General features: G+C 31.0%; 1 protein-coding gene and 1 non-coding gene across 3 annotated transcripts in view; one reads left to right on the forward strand and one right to left on the reverse strand.

Moving 5' to 3' along the window:
- Positions 1 to 15,636, forward strand: part of LOC117168051 (RNA pseudouridylate synthase domain-containing protein 2-like) — a 485,526-nt gene that overhangs the window by 262,237 nt on the left and 207,653 nt on the right. The window lies entirely within an intron of this gene.
- On the reverse strand, positions 8,975 to 9,046 carry Trnad-guc. Its single transcript has one exon. It is a non-coding gene; the product is annotated as a tRNA-Asp (tRNA).

A 15,636-nucleotide genomic window follows, 5' to 3' on the forward strand; every position in this document is an offset into this window, starting at 1 on the left:
ACCTGAAAATTTTACTTTGCATTCTCGGTTTAAAATTTATCGTTTTATTTGAAAATTAGACTATTTGTATATGAACTATTACATTTTTAGTTTATTTATTTATTTCTGTATGTTGAAAATACCACTATTTGGTTGAAATTGTAACGTTTTTTTTGAAAATTTAATTTTTAAAAAAATCATTTATTTGGTTGAAAATTCAACTGTTTCGTTAAAAGTAACTTCTTTTTTATTGAAAAGTTCACTTTTTTAAAATTTAATTATTTTGTTGAAAATTCATCTATTTAAAAAAAGTTATGAGTTGAAAATTAGACTGTTTTGTTGAAAATTCTTTATCTTGGGTTGAAAATTAATCTTTTAAGGTTCAAATTTGATCTTTTTTAGTTGAAATAAAAAAATCAAGTTCGAACATTTTAAATTTTAGTCTGATTTTTTTTTTTGAGTCGGCTGTTATAGATTCCTGTAGAAGCTAATTTTGACTCGATTTTCTAGCCTACATTTAATAAACTACTGAACTGATGAGATCTCTACTCCTTGTTCAATACTTTTGTCATTATGCTGCACAGTTGGTTCCATTCTCGTTGCACGACACGGGTTAGACAGATGTCTAACCTATAACTGACTGTTACTATTGGAATATCAGTTCTCTACATGTTTGTGTTTCACGCTCAAACTCACCATAATGCGGATGTTATCACAGACGAACCCTCCGAATGATATATATCGTTTGAATTACAATTTCACATTTTAAGATCTCGATAACAATTTCCTAAAAAAGCCCTAATCTTAAATAAAAATACTGCATATTTTATTCCTCTTTCTTATAAATTCAAAAATTTTGCTCTTTAACATCTTTCAAACCATTTCGATGAAGGAAAATGTAATTTTTGTGATATGGGCGATTCTCTGCACAGCGCAAAATTTGAACATTGTAATTTTTAATCAAATTTTTTTATGAAATAGGATCAAATAAATGGTATTCATTACATCAAAGGGTCAAGAATTCAAAATCTGGAATGAACTAAAAAAATTGAAATAATTTTTGCATTTTTGAAAGAACTCGTCTATACACGCTCAGTGGTTATTTATCAATGTTTTAAGAGATTTACGGAAATTTGTGTAAGTTTTAGGCAAAATATGTTCAGGGTGGCCGTAGGTCAGTGAAAACCTAGAAATCTGGGATAAGTCAGGGAATTTTGTTTGGTCGGGATGCATCAGAAAAAAGACACGGATTTTGAAGAAAAATCTTGAAAAGATTTATGTAACTGCCCAGGATAATAAATTTGACCATTTAAAATTTAAGTTTTAAATGGTTATACTCCGTTTATAAAAGTTTCCATGTTAAAAATTTTACAAGATGAAGATTCTGATCTTTAAATATTAAGAGTCAGGGAAATAAAAAATTAGTCCGTGAAAAATTAGGGAATTTTAAAAATGAAGTTTTGCTTTCACATTGATAGAATATTGCTGTGCGTAATTTTTTTGCCTTGTAATTCTATTTCTATTTATTTCTTTACTGTTTCTTCCTTCTGGTGGTTATATTTTTATTTCAAAATTTTTATATTTGGTCCAAAATTCAATAGTTTTGTTCAATATTCCTAAACTTTTTGATGAAACTTCATATTTTGTTTTAAAGATTCAAATTGGTAACTTGCTTTGTCTTTTTTTACTAAGGTTTTCGTTTGCTAAGGTTTTCTTTTGCTAAGGTTTCTTTGCTAAGGTCTTTTAGGGCAAGAAAATCTGAGTAATATTTTATTCCCTGATGATAGAATCTCATAGAAATTTGGAAGCCACGTGGTGATTTAAGGTTAGCGAAGAAGAAAGTAAAAACTATGTACACAAGACTATTTTAATTTAAAATAATAATTATTCGCTCACTAAGTGGGGGTTTCAAACTAATTACTTAAGTAAGATTGATTTCAACCACGAGTCTCGATTTTATTTGGGAACTTCGAAGAGACGACGTAACGTGAGTGCAAGGAGCATCCCCGTTCCAGGTGCGAAACTGAAAATTACTGTCTATACAGACGACAGACACAGCAGGCGCTATATATGGCGGTAAATTTGAAATTGTACATGCTAAACATTGGATATAGAGAAGTTTATAAAAATTGTAGCATTTCTGTTGTTGCACATAACATAATCGATAACAGTTTAATTTCAAATGTTAAATTATTCGAAAAAATTTAATGTTTTTTTTTAAGAATTTGAAAAAGCTTATTTTTGTTTCACTGATCTAATAAATCTTTAAATTATAATTTTCAAATGATAATTCATCTAGCATCCATAATTACGTCTTCGGTAATACCATGGCTCTTAAAAATGTGTAATTTCTACAAAAACATTAACCTGACCAGTGACCAGCCGGCTCCCGACCATGGGATATAACTAATGCTGGCCCGGCCAGTAACAGGCCGGTCTCGGACTATGTGATTCGATAAAAATGTAGGCCGACCGGCATCCGCCTGGTTCCTGCCCATGAAACCCAGCCAGGGGTAGCCCGGCCAGAAACCTTGTATTAGGGCCAACCAGCGAAATTTCTACACGGGTAATATTAGGAATAAAATATATATAATTAATATAAATTACTCTCGTAGGGTATATTCATGTCATCATCAACCCTCTTTTTAAATACTAGGGACATTGCATTTTGTCCCATGCGGAGAATTACCTATATATGCCTCATTTTTATAGCAAGCTTCAGTGAAAATTTTATTCTACCATAATTATGCACATAAAGTGTAAACGTTTTCATTTCGTATACGTGCCATGAAATGGGTCACGTCAAATATGGGACGTGAGGTTGTACGTTGTCATTTTAGTGCATGCTTATTGAAACAGTTAGAGTGCACCTTTTTTAGCGACTTGAAATGTGAACAAAATTCCTGGTAAATTTAAGAAATGTCAATTTAATAAAAATTATTTTAAAATGAAGAGAATTTAGAATCGTCGTCAATTGGGTAACAATAAAGCCAATGGCTATTACAAATGTGCAAATACTTTATAAGCAATTTATTAATGTTAATGAATAATACCTGTATTAGCTGATCAGCTAATTATTATTCTGAAAAAATCATTTAAGTTTTTTAACTTTCGATTATCACGTTCACATGTATAATACTTGAAAAAATGTTCATAAGGTAGTAATTTTTTATGTGTAAAAAATATGAACAATTTTTAAACAACAAAATTAATAAAAAAAACGTAACAGGTTGAAAACTTGGAAAAACATCTGTTTGAAATAACAATTACTTGCAGTTTTAAAAAGCAGAACATATTGAATGAAAACACCTAAAATTGGTAGGAATTCATAATCTAAACTGCCAAAAAATAATCCTCACTTTATATTCCTGTTAATTTACTTTTTTTCTTGAACAAAATAACTTTATAACTAACTGGAAGACTACTGAGTATAATCCCATTATCTAGAAGTTTATAAGGAATTTTTTTGGTTATTTCAAATAATGTTTAACTAAGGGGAGTTTGTGAAATTTTTGCATGTTGTGCAAAGAGGAAAAAACATTTGACCCGCATGTTTTTGAAAGCCGTGACGGACAAAATGTATTTTTTTTTATTATTTAGAAATTAATTCTTTTAATTCTGTTTTAGGGAAAAGAGAGTTGTACTCTGAAAATCCATAAAAAATTAGTTTTTATTGCAGTCTCGATAGGCTTCTTCCGTACTTTTCAGTGATCATAAATATTTGCTGGAAAATTTTTTGTCACCTTTCAAAATGAAGTTAAAATATCTTTTTCCGCAAAAGATGTACCAAGCCTAATTTTCGAAGGTCAAATAATAGGATCTAAAAGAAATAATTATTTTTATTGACTAACAATAATAAAAAAAGTTTTGAAAGTAAGAACTCTAAGCTTTATTTTAAGATTTTAAGAGCTGTAAAAAAAAATTATTTATTTAATTTAAAAGAAAAAAGAGTTTTTTTTTTATTTGGAAAAATGTGAGTCAACAAAATTCAAACAAGTTTACTTTCTCCCATTCCTTAAATGTTCGTCTAGATAATACAAAACCGTGCTCCATAAACTACCATCCAATAGGGGTTTCGTAGCCTCTTCTAGTTGCGGTTGTGTGTCCATCCGTACATGCGTCTCTCCGTCGTACTTTTTTCCAGGAGGAAATGTAAGAAAAGGGGAAGAAGGTGAAGTAACAGAAAATTAGTGGGAACTAAGTGGGGGAAATGAGGGGAAATTAGTGGCAATGATAAAGGGGAAGTAGGTGCAGTGAGGGGAAATGAGTTGAAGGGAAATAGGAGAGTTAGGCTGCATGAGCGGAGTGGAAATAGTGAAAATGAGGAAAGGGGAAGTGAAGTAGGGTTGGGAAAGGAAGGACTGGGGAAGTATAGTAGGGGAAAGGGAGTGTTAGCTCGGGAAATGAGGAGGAAGGAACTAGTGGAGGAAGAATTTCGGGAAGGGGCGGGAAGCGAAGGTTGGAGCTTGAGGAAGGGTAGTTGAAGTGGAGAGGGGAAAGTAGAGTAGATACATGAAAAAAAATGATTTTTATAAAAAAATATTGAGGGTGTCCAGTCTTAGAAGGGACTATTCTTATGCAGCTTTCACCCATATTATTACGACTTAATCTTGATAAAAATAAAATAAGCCCATTATTTAACTTGAAGGTTAGAAATTTCCTCTTAAACATTTTTGTAGAGAAAAGCCCCCTAGAAATTTCTTCATAAAAGTCAACTACATTCTAAATATTTGAAAAGTTTTTTATTTTGTGGTCACATGCACTCTCGGTTTTGTGGTTTTATTATGAATCTATAGTCACTTTAATGGGTCTGCGGTAGTACAGTGCCTGGTTGGCTAGCTTTGTCGACATATGGGGTCGAAGTAACGGGGATTACCAATGTCTGAGACAGCACCACTGAAGAGGCGTAGACGAAACGTGCCACGTCAATGAAACCTCTGAATTGACTTACTCGACATTTTCCTGGGAAATGTAATACCACAGATTTTTTTCTTTTTTTAAAATTATATTTATCATTCATATTTCCTTTATATTCATCCTTGAAGTAAGAAATGGGTTTCTATTTTTGGCTAAAAATGTTTTTTTTTTAGTTATAAGATTCAACTATTTATTTATTATGGTTTGAAATTGCACAACTTAGGTAAAATTTTTTTTCAATTTAATTTTTTATATTGAAAATTCAACTATTCCAGATGAAAAATTAACTATATTCTTGAAAATTTACCTTTTTGATAGAAAATTAATGATCATGTTTGAAAACTCATCTTTCTCGTTGAAAGTTCAAATACTGTTGGCATTTAAAGCGATTTGAATCTTATTTAATTTAGTATTCATATTATTTTACTTTAAATAATATACGATTTTCTATTTTCGTGAAAAATCTCCTTATTTGCTTATTGCTGATTTGCTTCTTATGTAAAATTTCTTTTAATTATTATTCAAATTTAAGGACTTTTAGGGACAAATTCAATAAATAATTAATTATATTCTTAATATTATATAATTAATTCTTCGATGGCTATAAGCTATTTATGAATATATTTCAATTTAATTTATTTCAGCTTCCTAATTTACCGTATTAATTAAATCTTCAGAAATTTGTACAAATAGAAAATTAATTATCTTTTAATAAAGTTTCTTTCACAAAGAAACAGAATTTTTTCAGGATTTGAATAGACACCCCGTAACATTACTTTAAATTACAAATAGAAAGCAAGAGCGCTATAATTCCAATTTTAAATTGTGCATTTTAAGCGCTTCCATTAAACATTTTAAAAATTCGAAAAGCATTGAGTTTAAAAAATTCAGTTTAAAAGTTGGTAAATAAAAGTAATTCAACTTTGGATGCGGAGTTATGTAACATTATAATTTTGTTTCAATTATAAATTTCAATTGTGAAACTATGTAAATTTTCTGATTTTTAATTTAAGTTCGAGTATGCCTTCCGGCAATATATGCTGGATTTGAATGTTCTTTTCCGGCATTTTCGATTGTGAACGTATTTTTTTCCCTTTGGATTCTAAATAATTATAAATAAATCGAGGTTTTTTCTAACAAGCTTAAAAATTAATTTCCAGAAAAAACTATATAAAACTTGGAGAAAACTTTGGGAAATAAGGTTAAGCACTCCTTTCTCTGGAAGAGACAATTAAAAGCGGCAAAATATGCCGGGAGAGAATACAAAACATTAATTTTATTAGATGAAAGGTTTCTTTAGTATTTTACTTTTTTAATTTCTAATTTAAAAATAATTGTCTTTTGTCACACCTTATACTTATTTTGAAGAGTTGATTTAATTTGTGTAAGATAAAAGATATCAGTTTCTTAAGTAAATTGGCCGTCTTTTTCTTTAAACAAGATCTACTGACCGTTGTTTAGAAGTATTTTAGGGTTGATATACTGAGTGCCAGATGGCAGACATTTAGGTCTCGAATGCAGCTTACTGTTTGCATAGGAGATTTCCAGAGTTGGCAGAATTTCAATTTTGTTATTGAATCCCAGCTACTAATGCTATATTTGTGAAATATAAATATTGCACATTTAGGTCATTCTTATTACTGAAATGCACTCTTATTTTACTTCCTTTTTCATATTCCTATCAAAGCATTAGTGAACTGCAGAAGAGTGTAATTTATAAAATTATACCTTATTTTATATTTTTACTTCCTAGTGCATAAGCAATAATTTAGCTTTTAAGAGATATGGAAATACATAACCATCGGAAATAATATACACGGTTAGCACGAGCAGTACTTAAATTCACTGAAGACTTTGAAATACGATAACTCGGTTGGAAATTATATCAGGCATTTTTTTAACGGTCCAAAAGCTTATAAATCCCACGTTAAATGACGCGTAGAGATGGTGATATTTCTGATTTTTCGAAGAGGTTAGATCACGTGAGAATTTTCTTTTAATTCAATAATTTTTCGAGTTATGCGCCATTTCATTCAACTAGTATTTTTTCTTCAACTTGTGTCATGACCTAGGAAAATTGGAGAAAATAATACGAAATTTGCATAGCACAATAACTAAAATCTTATCTCTAATTTAAGCTAATAAAACTTGTTAAAATCGTTTCTGAGTTGTGTTTCGCCGCTTTCCTTGGATATTTTGAGTTATAACTCGGTAACCTGTAATAAGTTTTAGATTTTTATTAGTTCAAATGAAAGATAAGATTTTAAAGATTGCTTCCTGTACACTTTACTTTCTTGTTACAATTTTCCTAGGTCATGATACCAGTTGAAGTCGAGGTATGCAATTCGAGTAGTTCTTGAATTTTTCTAGAAAACTTTTGACATGATATATTTTTTTCAAAAATTCAATAATACCTCTGCTAGAGCATATTTGACATGAAATTTTATAATCTTTCTAACCTTTTTTTAAAAAGATGCCTCGCTGCTTTTCGGCCGAGTTATCGTATTTCAAAGTGGCTTCCCTACAAGCTGCCGGAAACACGACACAGAGATGCTTGGAAACTTTTATTCATAACTCGGGAACCCATTAAGATTTTCCAAATTTATTGAACAGAAATCAAGGATAAGGTTTTATGACTGACGTCCTATCAATTTTACATTATTGCTAAAACTTTGCTAGGTCATGTCTCGATTTGAATTCAAGATACGAAATTCGGGAAATTCTTGAATTTTGTTGAAAAACTTCTAATATGATGTTTCCTTCTTAAACTTAAAAAAAAGATTTGTAGCTTTTTTCGACCGAGTTATCGTATTTCAAAGTCGTCATTGATTTTTAATACCGCTCGCGCTAACCATGTAGTGGCTGCAGTTGAAGACTTCTCGTAAAAAATCCTTTGTCGGTTTCGGCAATGTAAATGCTTGTCACGTATAACTGAATGCTCGGCAGAATAAATTTAACAATGCAATGGTTGGAGGTATACGGTTAATGTTACTATTAGGGAACGGATATTGGTAAATAACCTTTATTGCCGGTAGCTGAGCTATCGAATTTATAGGAAAATGAATTGGTGAAATTTGATTGGGATTTCTCGCGCCTAGCAAATTACTAGTCAAGGCCAGTATCCAATTAAGAGGCTATAATCAGATCTGTCTAGTCGTGTGGTAGTTTAAGAGAGTATTGATTATATTATTTAGTGCTCGTAAATATAGGGTAATTTCAAGATCTTTCGATTGCTATTATTCATGTTTAACTTTACATATACCTCGATGGTGCAATTTTTCATTATTATAAGAGTGGTTCAAAGTAAGAGGTTTTTGGATTTTCTCAGGCGCCGGCAAATATGTGTAGCCTAGTCGAAAAAATATACCTTTTTTTTACAGCAAAATTATAAACCATTTTCTTTAATCTGGTAGTGATTTATTTTCATAAATTTGTTTTGTTATTCCAAAAATTTTATATAACAATTTTACAACAACTATAATTCTGCCAAAATCTTATTGTTATTTTGAACCACTCTAATACCAACTTATTTCCATCTATTTTTTCTGCAGTAAATAATTTTTTCAAACTATATTTTAATTTGACCTAAACTCCATAAAAATAATGACGATTTTCCGTGAAGAAGCTTCCGAAATATTAAGTTTCTTGTTCAAATATCTCTCCGAGATATTGCAGATGCAGTCTTCCAAGCGGAAAAATATTAAATTGTAAGTGAAAGGCAAAAAATATGATTTTGAATGGAGAGCTCAGAAAAATGTGCCTTCGGGAACCCTTATACTATTTTTTAACGAATATGAAAGAAATGAGTTTTAACTTTCATTTCTCATTCTAAAAATAAAATTATTCTAATTGGATTCATGCTAGATAATGAGACAAATATTATCTGTATTTTATACATTCTTTTGAAGAAAGATTACTATTATTATTATTATTATTATTATTATTATTATTATTATTATTAATATGTATGCACTTCATTGCCTTGGGAGATTTAAATTTAAGAATTTCACAAAAATATAAACCGCAGGAAGGATAAGAATTTAAAAATTGATTTTTGATTACAAAAAGTTAAAAAAATCTCTCCGGCGGGGAATCGAACCCCGGTCTCCCGCGTGACAGGCGGGGATACTTACCACTATACTACCGAAGATTATACTATCGAGGAGCCAATCCGCTAGTCAGTGAGAAACACCAGGGACGCCCTTAGCCGGTTCGGGACACATGGATAAAAATAAAAATTGATCGACTAACTGCGTGTAGTAGGCTAATATCACTAAGTCCCTGGAATGACCTTAAAATTACGTCGACAGAAAGCGCTGAGTGAAAATGCTCAAACTAATTCAAACGTTTCGGCCTTATGCGAAAAAAATTTGGGGGGTTGAATCCGAAAAGAAAAATTCAAGTCGATTAATATCTTTTGTTCCATTTTTGATTTTTTGGATAGAGTTATATGCACGCACTTTAAAAAATGCTAAGTATGCCATACCTGAAATTTCTTTCGCTTGAACCAAAAGAATTATGTTATCATTATGATTCTTCGAAACAAAAATTTTATTTTGGATTTGTTTACTATTTTGTTACATTTGAAACAACGATTTCCATGAAAGAAATATAACTACACTTTTTTTCTTTCTTTTTGTTGTATTATTAAATTATTACATGTTATTACTTTTTTTTAACAACGATAAAAATTTTTTCCTCGAAAGAAATATAAGTAAATGTTTGCATGTTTTTTTCATTACATGTTTCTTTGGTTTAAGCTGAAGAAATTTCAGGTTCTACATATTCAACTTTTTCCAAAAAAGTGTGCATTTTACTCAACCCAGAAACTAATAGCATAAAGCCCAGCGTTTTACAATTTTTTATGGCCTTAATTGGTGACCTGGCCTGAATAAATAATTACACGGAATAGAATTTTGATTCATACTATATATGAATAATAGTGCAGAGCAATAAACTATTTATTACATGGATTTTATGTCATTTTTTAAGAATCTAACGGCGCTATTCGGTTTTTCGTATCTCGCACATTTATGGTAAGTACATTACTTAAACTATTTAGAACTCGAATTTTACAATGCAGTGTGCGGTTGAATTCTAGAGAATTGTTAAACCAATAGAGCGTGTTTAAACAAAAAAGCACCTACGTATTTACACCGCGACACCCATCATGTACTGCCAAACGGAGCTAAGCGGCGTGCATCGGGTTTACCGGCCTCATTTGACTTTCTTTTTATTATTTATAATTAATGATCTCTTTCTCTGAGTAACAAATTTTAACATTAGCGATGTTTTTCATTTTTCACAAATCTTAAAATATATTTTAAATCTTGTTTGTTACAGTTTCATTAGTAATAACGAATAAAAAGTATATTCGTAAAGGATTCTCAATTTTTAACATTTGATTAGATTGTGCGAAAAAAAACACATATAAAACTTTATTTTCACAGGTTTATGGAATTGTGTACAATTGATTATATTATCTAGCAACAAGAGAAGAGTTATGCCAATTATCATATAGATACAATGTATTTTTTGTACTGCAGAAAGATTTTTGTAAGAATTTTCGGTCTTTGGGCGAAAGCGACTCATTTTCTTCTATTATAAGCCAAATTTATTATTATTTCTCTTGATAATCATTCTGTTTGAAAGATTCAAATAAATTTCAAAGGTTTGAAAAAGTAGAAAATCTATCAAGCTATAACATGTATTATGCATGAGGTACTTTATTGTAAAAAACCAAAAAATTGACCCTGATAGTCCCATTTTACGCTCAAACAAATATTTTATCGAATGAAATATTTGTTTCATTTAAATCAAATTCATTTTAATCAAACATACGATAGTTTAACTCAAAATATTGTATGTGAATTAAGTCATATCTTCCATGTAGGGTCAAACCAATCTATGTTACATTGAAACAAATATTTTTGTGAATGTGTGTCTTTGAATGAGCCCCACATTTGGAAAATATCCAAAGGAAATGCTTTACGGTCACTCGACATAAAATGCAGCACATCCATTATTGGAATCATTAGAGTATCGATAAGAGTCACATTTACCTCACTAAAACATCAATTCGACCTATTTTATCATCATCAGATATTCGTTGTCGAGGGAGTTTGCTCTAACCAATCTTCATCTTTGGCAGCAGTCCATTTCCTATTAGAAATGCTGAATTTCCATTCCCAGGGGCAAATTAAACACCCCCTTGTCACTTCTCTTCATTCTTTGCAATCCTGACGACGGCTAGGGCCCTATTTTAATTAAAATACTATGTAGTGCTTTTGGCTGAGTTTATACACTACTCCTGATGAAGACAACTCCGTGGGAGTCGTTCGCCGACATTGGAAGACTAACTTTGTTCTTCTCTCAAGACAGTTTGCTCAGAGCTGCCATACCACAAATCTGTTACTGCAAATGTAGAACTGTTATTCGAGTTACAACCATCCCCTGACACTGAGATGTGTCTGATTTTCTCTGTAACCTGGGAATGCAGAATTGCAGAATTGCTAATCATGTTATAACAAGGAACTTTAACCGCAATTTCGATTGATTCCAGACCCCAACAACATACGTCACCCCGATTTGAGAAAATAGCTTCATCCGAATGAATCAAATTTATGTTTTGATAGGATGGAGCTAGGTTTTGCATATTGAATTTCGGATGAGATTTAAATGTGTTATATTATAGAGAGAGTTTTTGACTGCTCAATCCAGTATCAGTAAAAGGGCGACTCATAATGTGGCGCACTCGTATTTAAAGAAAATAAAGCATTCTAAAAGAACATAGGAAACTGAATTGAATTCATTTATGTTTTGAGTGTTGTCCAGAGAAAAAGTCATGTCCCTTACATAAAGCGATTGTTTCATGTTAATCATAAAAAACTTGTTCAAGTCATTTTTTGACGTTTTGTATTTATTGAGACGAGACAGAAGCAATATACATCAAGTATTTTGCAGTAAACTTGTACCTGTTTGTTGTCTTATCCATATTTTGAAGTTTAGTGGATGCTTTAGTGCTTGAGTGTTCAGTAAAATTAATTAGATTTGGCATAAAACATATTTACTCTTACACTATGCATGAGCAACTAATGTGGCGCACGGTACTTACATTTTTGTACAGTTGTAAAAATACATACCTAAATAATAATCGATTTTTTCTAATATCAGAATATTTTTAGCAAAAAGTTCTCCAGATAGTGTAATATTACTTAAAATTTGTAAGCATTTTCGTAATATTGTTTCGCCGGTTTTACGTTAGGTACATAAACTTTTTAACAGCAATCTTATGAAAGTCTTTTAAACACACATTTGATCAATCAAAACTTCCTTATTCTAAAAAACTACCTTATTTTACTGAAAATTTTTTTTATACATACTATCATAAAGTTCTTTTTAATTTGCTATTGCAAGACAGACAAGCACTGCGCCATATCAAGGAACTAGAAGGTAACTTGGCGTAGTTGCACTTTTGAGAAAAACCTAAAATTAACATTTCAATTCTGATTTAATTTTAGTTATATGTAGAGTAAACCTGAGATATTCCACTGCATGCTGTATCTTTTCCCACACCAAAATTGATTATATCATTCATTAAATTGAGCCACAGTTTTTTGTTCCTTAATTTTGCTCTTGTATCATTATGCAGTTGTGTATCAGGGAAAAAACAGAGAATTTTATTGGTCAGGAAAATTTATGGAAATACTAGAGATTTAAAAAAAATCTGGCAAAACTGAGGGAATTCCTACCTTAAATGTATATTACTTCTTTTTTGCAGTTGTCTCCTCTCAATGATTATATTTTTATTCACAAATTTTATTATTTTTTTGAAAATTCAACAAATTGGTTAAAAAGTTATCCTTTTTATTGAAAATTCATATTTTGGCATTGAAAATTCAACATAAATTTTCGTTGGTTAAAAATTCAATTTTTTGTTTTGAATTCAGATCGATTCCATTTCAAATCAGGCAGATTCTACACTTAATGTTGCAGAATATCTCAAGGGCGAAATATGTTGCTTTTAAGAGGAAATTAAGTGATACGTATGTTTGCGACTTGTGAAAAAAAATCGTTTACGGAGTTATGCGTATTTGAATTTTTGGCTCTGATTTTCAAAAAATCCAAATTTTTTCTTTGAACTTATATAACTTTTGACCTAACTGAGATATTTGAAAATGGCGGCGGTTTTTCTGAAAATATTAAAACTAGATTTTCTCAAAAAACCCACTTACATTTTTTGCCAATTTTTAGTTAAACAATCTTTTGATGAATTTTTGATTAAAAATTCACTTTTTGGTTAAAAATTCATATTTTTGAGTGGAAAATTTAAATTTTTCACAGAAAATTCGTCTTTTGTCTTGAAATTTCGAAAAATTTCGATTATGTAATTTTTCTTTCTTTCTTCACTGAAAATTTTTATTTGTTAAAAATTCGTCTTTTTGGTTTAAAAAATCATCATTTTTGTTGAAAATTGATCTCTGGTTGAAAATTCGAATATTTGTTTGAAAATTCTTCTGTTCGGTTCTAAAATTTATATCGGTTTTTAGAAATATTATCTCTATTGGCTGAAATATAAAGAGACAATACATATACATATTATACACATATTAAATTTTTACTGATTATTCGAAAATTTAATTAAAAATTCTACTGAAAGGTTGATCATTTAATTTTTTTTTAAATGCAATGCTTTTCGCTGAACAGTAAACTATTTTGTAGCAATTAATTTTTTAAATTAATAATAAAAATAATCTTTTTTGTTAAAAAAATTATAGTATTTGGTTAAAAATTCATATTTTTAGTCGACAATTGAACTGTTTTGTTGAGAATTCTTCCTTTTGGATTGGAAATTATCTTTCTTGATAGAAGTCAACTTTTTTTAGGTTGAAATAAATAAATAATAAAGAAATTTAAATCTGAAATCGTTTTGTTACGTTTATAGAAGATTCTATGTTAATAATGCTACAAGATTAAAATGCAGGCCTTTCAATGTTAATGGTCATGGAAAAAGAAAAATTAATCAGGCAAATCATGGAAAAGTCAGAGGAATTTTGAAAGTGCAGTATTTCGGCCACCCTACCCACGCTACCCTAACTCCACTGTTGATTTATAACGCCTACCTCTCTAACAACTTAATACTGGTCAGCAGTCAAAGAGATCAGGAAATTCTTGTATTTTGTCCGAAACTCGAAAGTTCCAGACACAAAGGATAAGGTTCAAGTATCAGTGTATCCGCTACACTGAGTTAAACTCTAAACGGGCAAGTTCCTCAAGATATTTCACTCGTGAAACCAATTTCTAGATCGAGCAACGGAGCGTGCTAATGTTAAATGAAGAGGTTAAGGGAGGACGACGCTCCATCAATGCAGTTCACCCCACATTCAGTTCGAAATCTTCCAAACTCTAACTACTAACTAGGCTAATTTCAACTGTTCCTCTTATTATCGCAGACTCTGCACTGTTGCTGCAAGAAAATACCTTGGGATGCTGAACATGATGCTCACTTGAATCCTTTTTTTCCTCCAGAGTCTCAAATCCAATTACCGAACTACTTCTATTTTCTATATCGAACAGTATCCCTCGAACCACAAGGGTATCTTTGACGCTTTCTCTTCCTTTCAATCGGCACGTTCCGAAATCTCCTTTGACAATTCCTTCGAATTAGTGACTACAACGTGTGAGTCCAACAACTTTGAGAACTTTTACTGGGTTTTAGCTTCTGTGAAGTAAAGAAAATGATCAGACATTAAAAGCTCAACTTCTTTTCCAAATCCCCAATTAGCCCTACTCCTATCATGAGCCTTTAAGACGTTTCTGAACATTTGGCCAGAGAAATGGAAAACTGCAGAAAACGAAAACTTCTGAGTACAGTCGATTACCGACAAGCGAGTTTCGATGTAGACATTCGATATCATCGAATGACTACATTCATTCCTGGGCGTCGGACCTCCCGCTCGACAGTATTAAAACGCAGTGAAAACACGACGAAGCGAGAATCGCGAACGGTGATCCATCCATGCAATAAAAGCGCTGTAATGAAAATTAGATTGGCGCCATTCTTAGAAATTAAAAAAATTTAAACCACAAGAATCATCAACGACCAAATTTTGACTTGATGCAAATACTTCCATTCAAAATAAAATGAAACCCAAATAATCCTTACTGCTATCTGAACCTCAAATAATCCCTCTTGAAGATTCTGAATAGGAAAGGAAAAATGTGGGTACCTTCAATTCTTTTTCTCATCCTTTATTTCTATCCTTTTCATTTTCCAAAGAAAAAGTATTTATCCAACACCCTTGTCAAGCACGGTGGGTTTCGACTGACTTTAACCCTAAAGGGATTGCCCCTAAAAGAGAAAAATCGCTTTGTCCCTTTTTGAAAAAACTCAATTTTGGATTTTTCAAAAGAATTTAATCAACATTCTTCATGAAAATAAGTTAAAAGTGAAAATGTATTTGCTCAAACCATTCAGTTCAGCATACGAAAAATTATTCCAGGAGCTGAATATCTTACAAGAATTAAAATCTTTCAATATTTAAAAAAAAAAAATTATGGAAAAATTGGAGAAAGATTATTTTTTGGAAAATAGCTTCTTTCCAGTTCATCTCGAGTTATATATAATTAAGAATTTGTCATAAGGACAACCACAGGATTTCGCCGGGAGCGGGTGCTAATCTGGAAAATTGCACCCGCTCCCAGCGAAATCGCGGTAAAATTTCAGCCACAACCACGTCT

Source organism: Belonocnema kinseyi, chromosome 2 (assembly GCF_010883055.1).
Source record: "Belonocnema kinseyi isolate 2016_QV_RU_SX_M_011 chromosome 2, B_treatae_v1, whole genome shotgun sequence".
NCBI lineage: Eukaryota > Metazoa > Arthropoda > Insecta > Hymenoptera > Cynipidae > Belonocnema > Belonocnema kinseyi.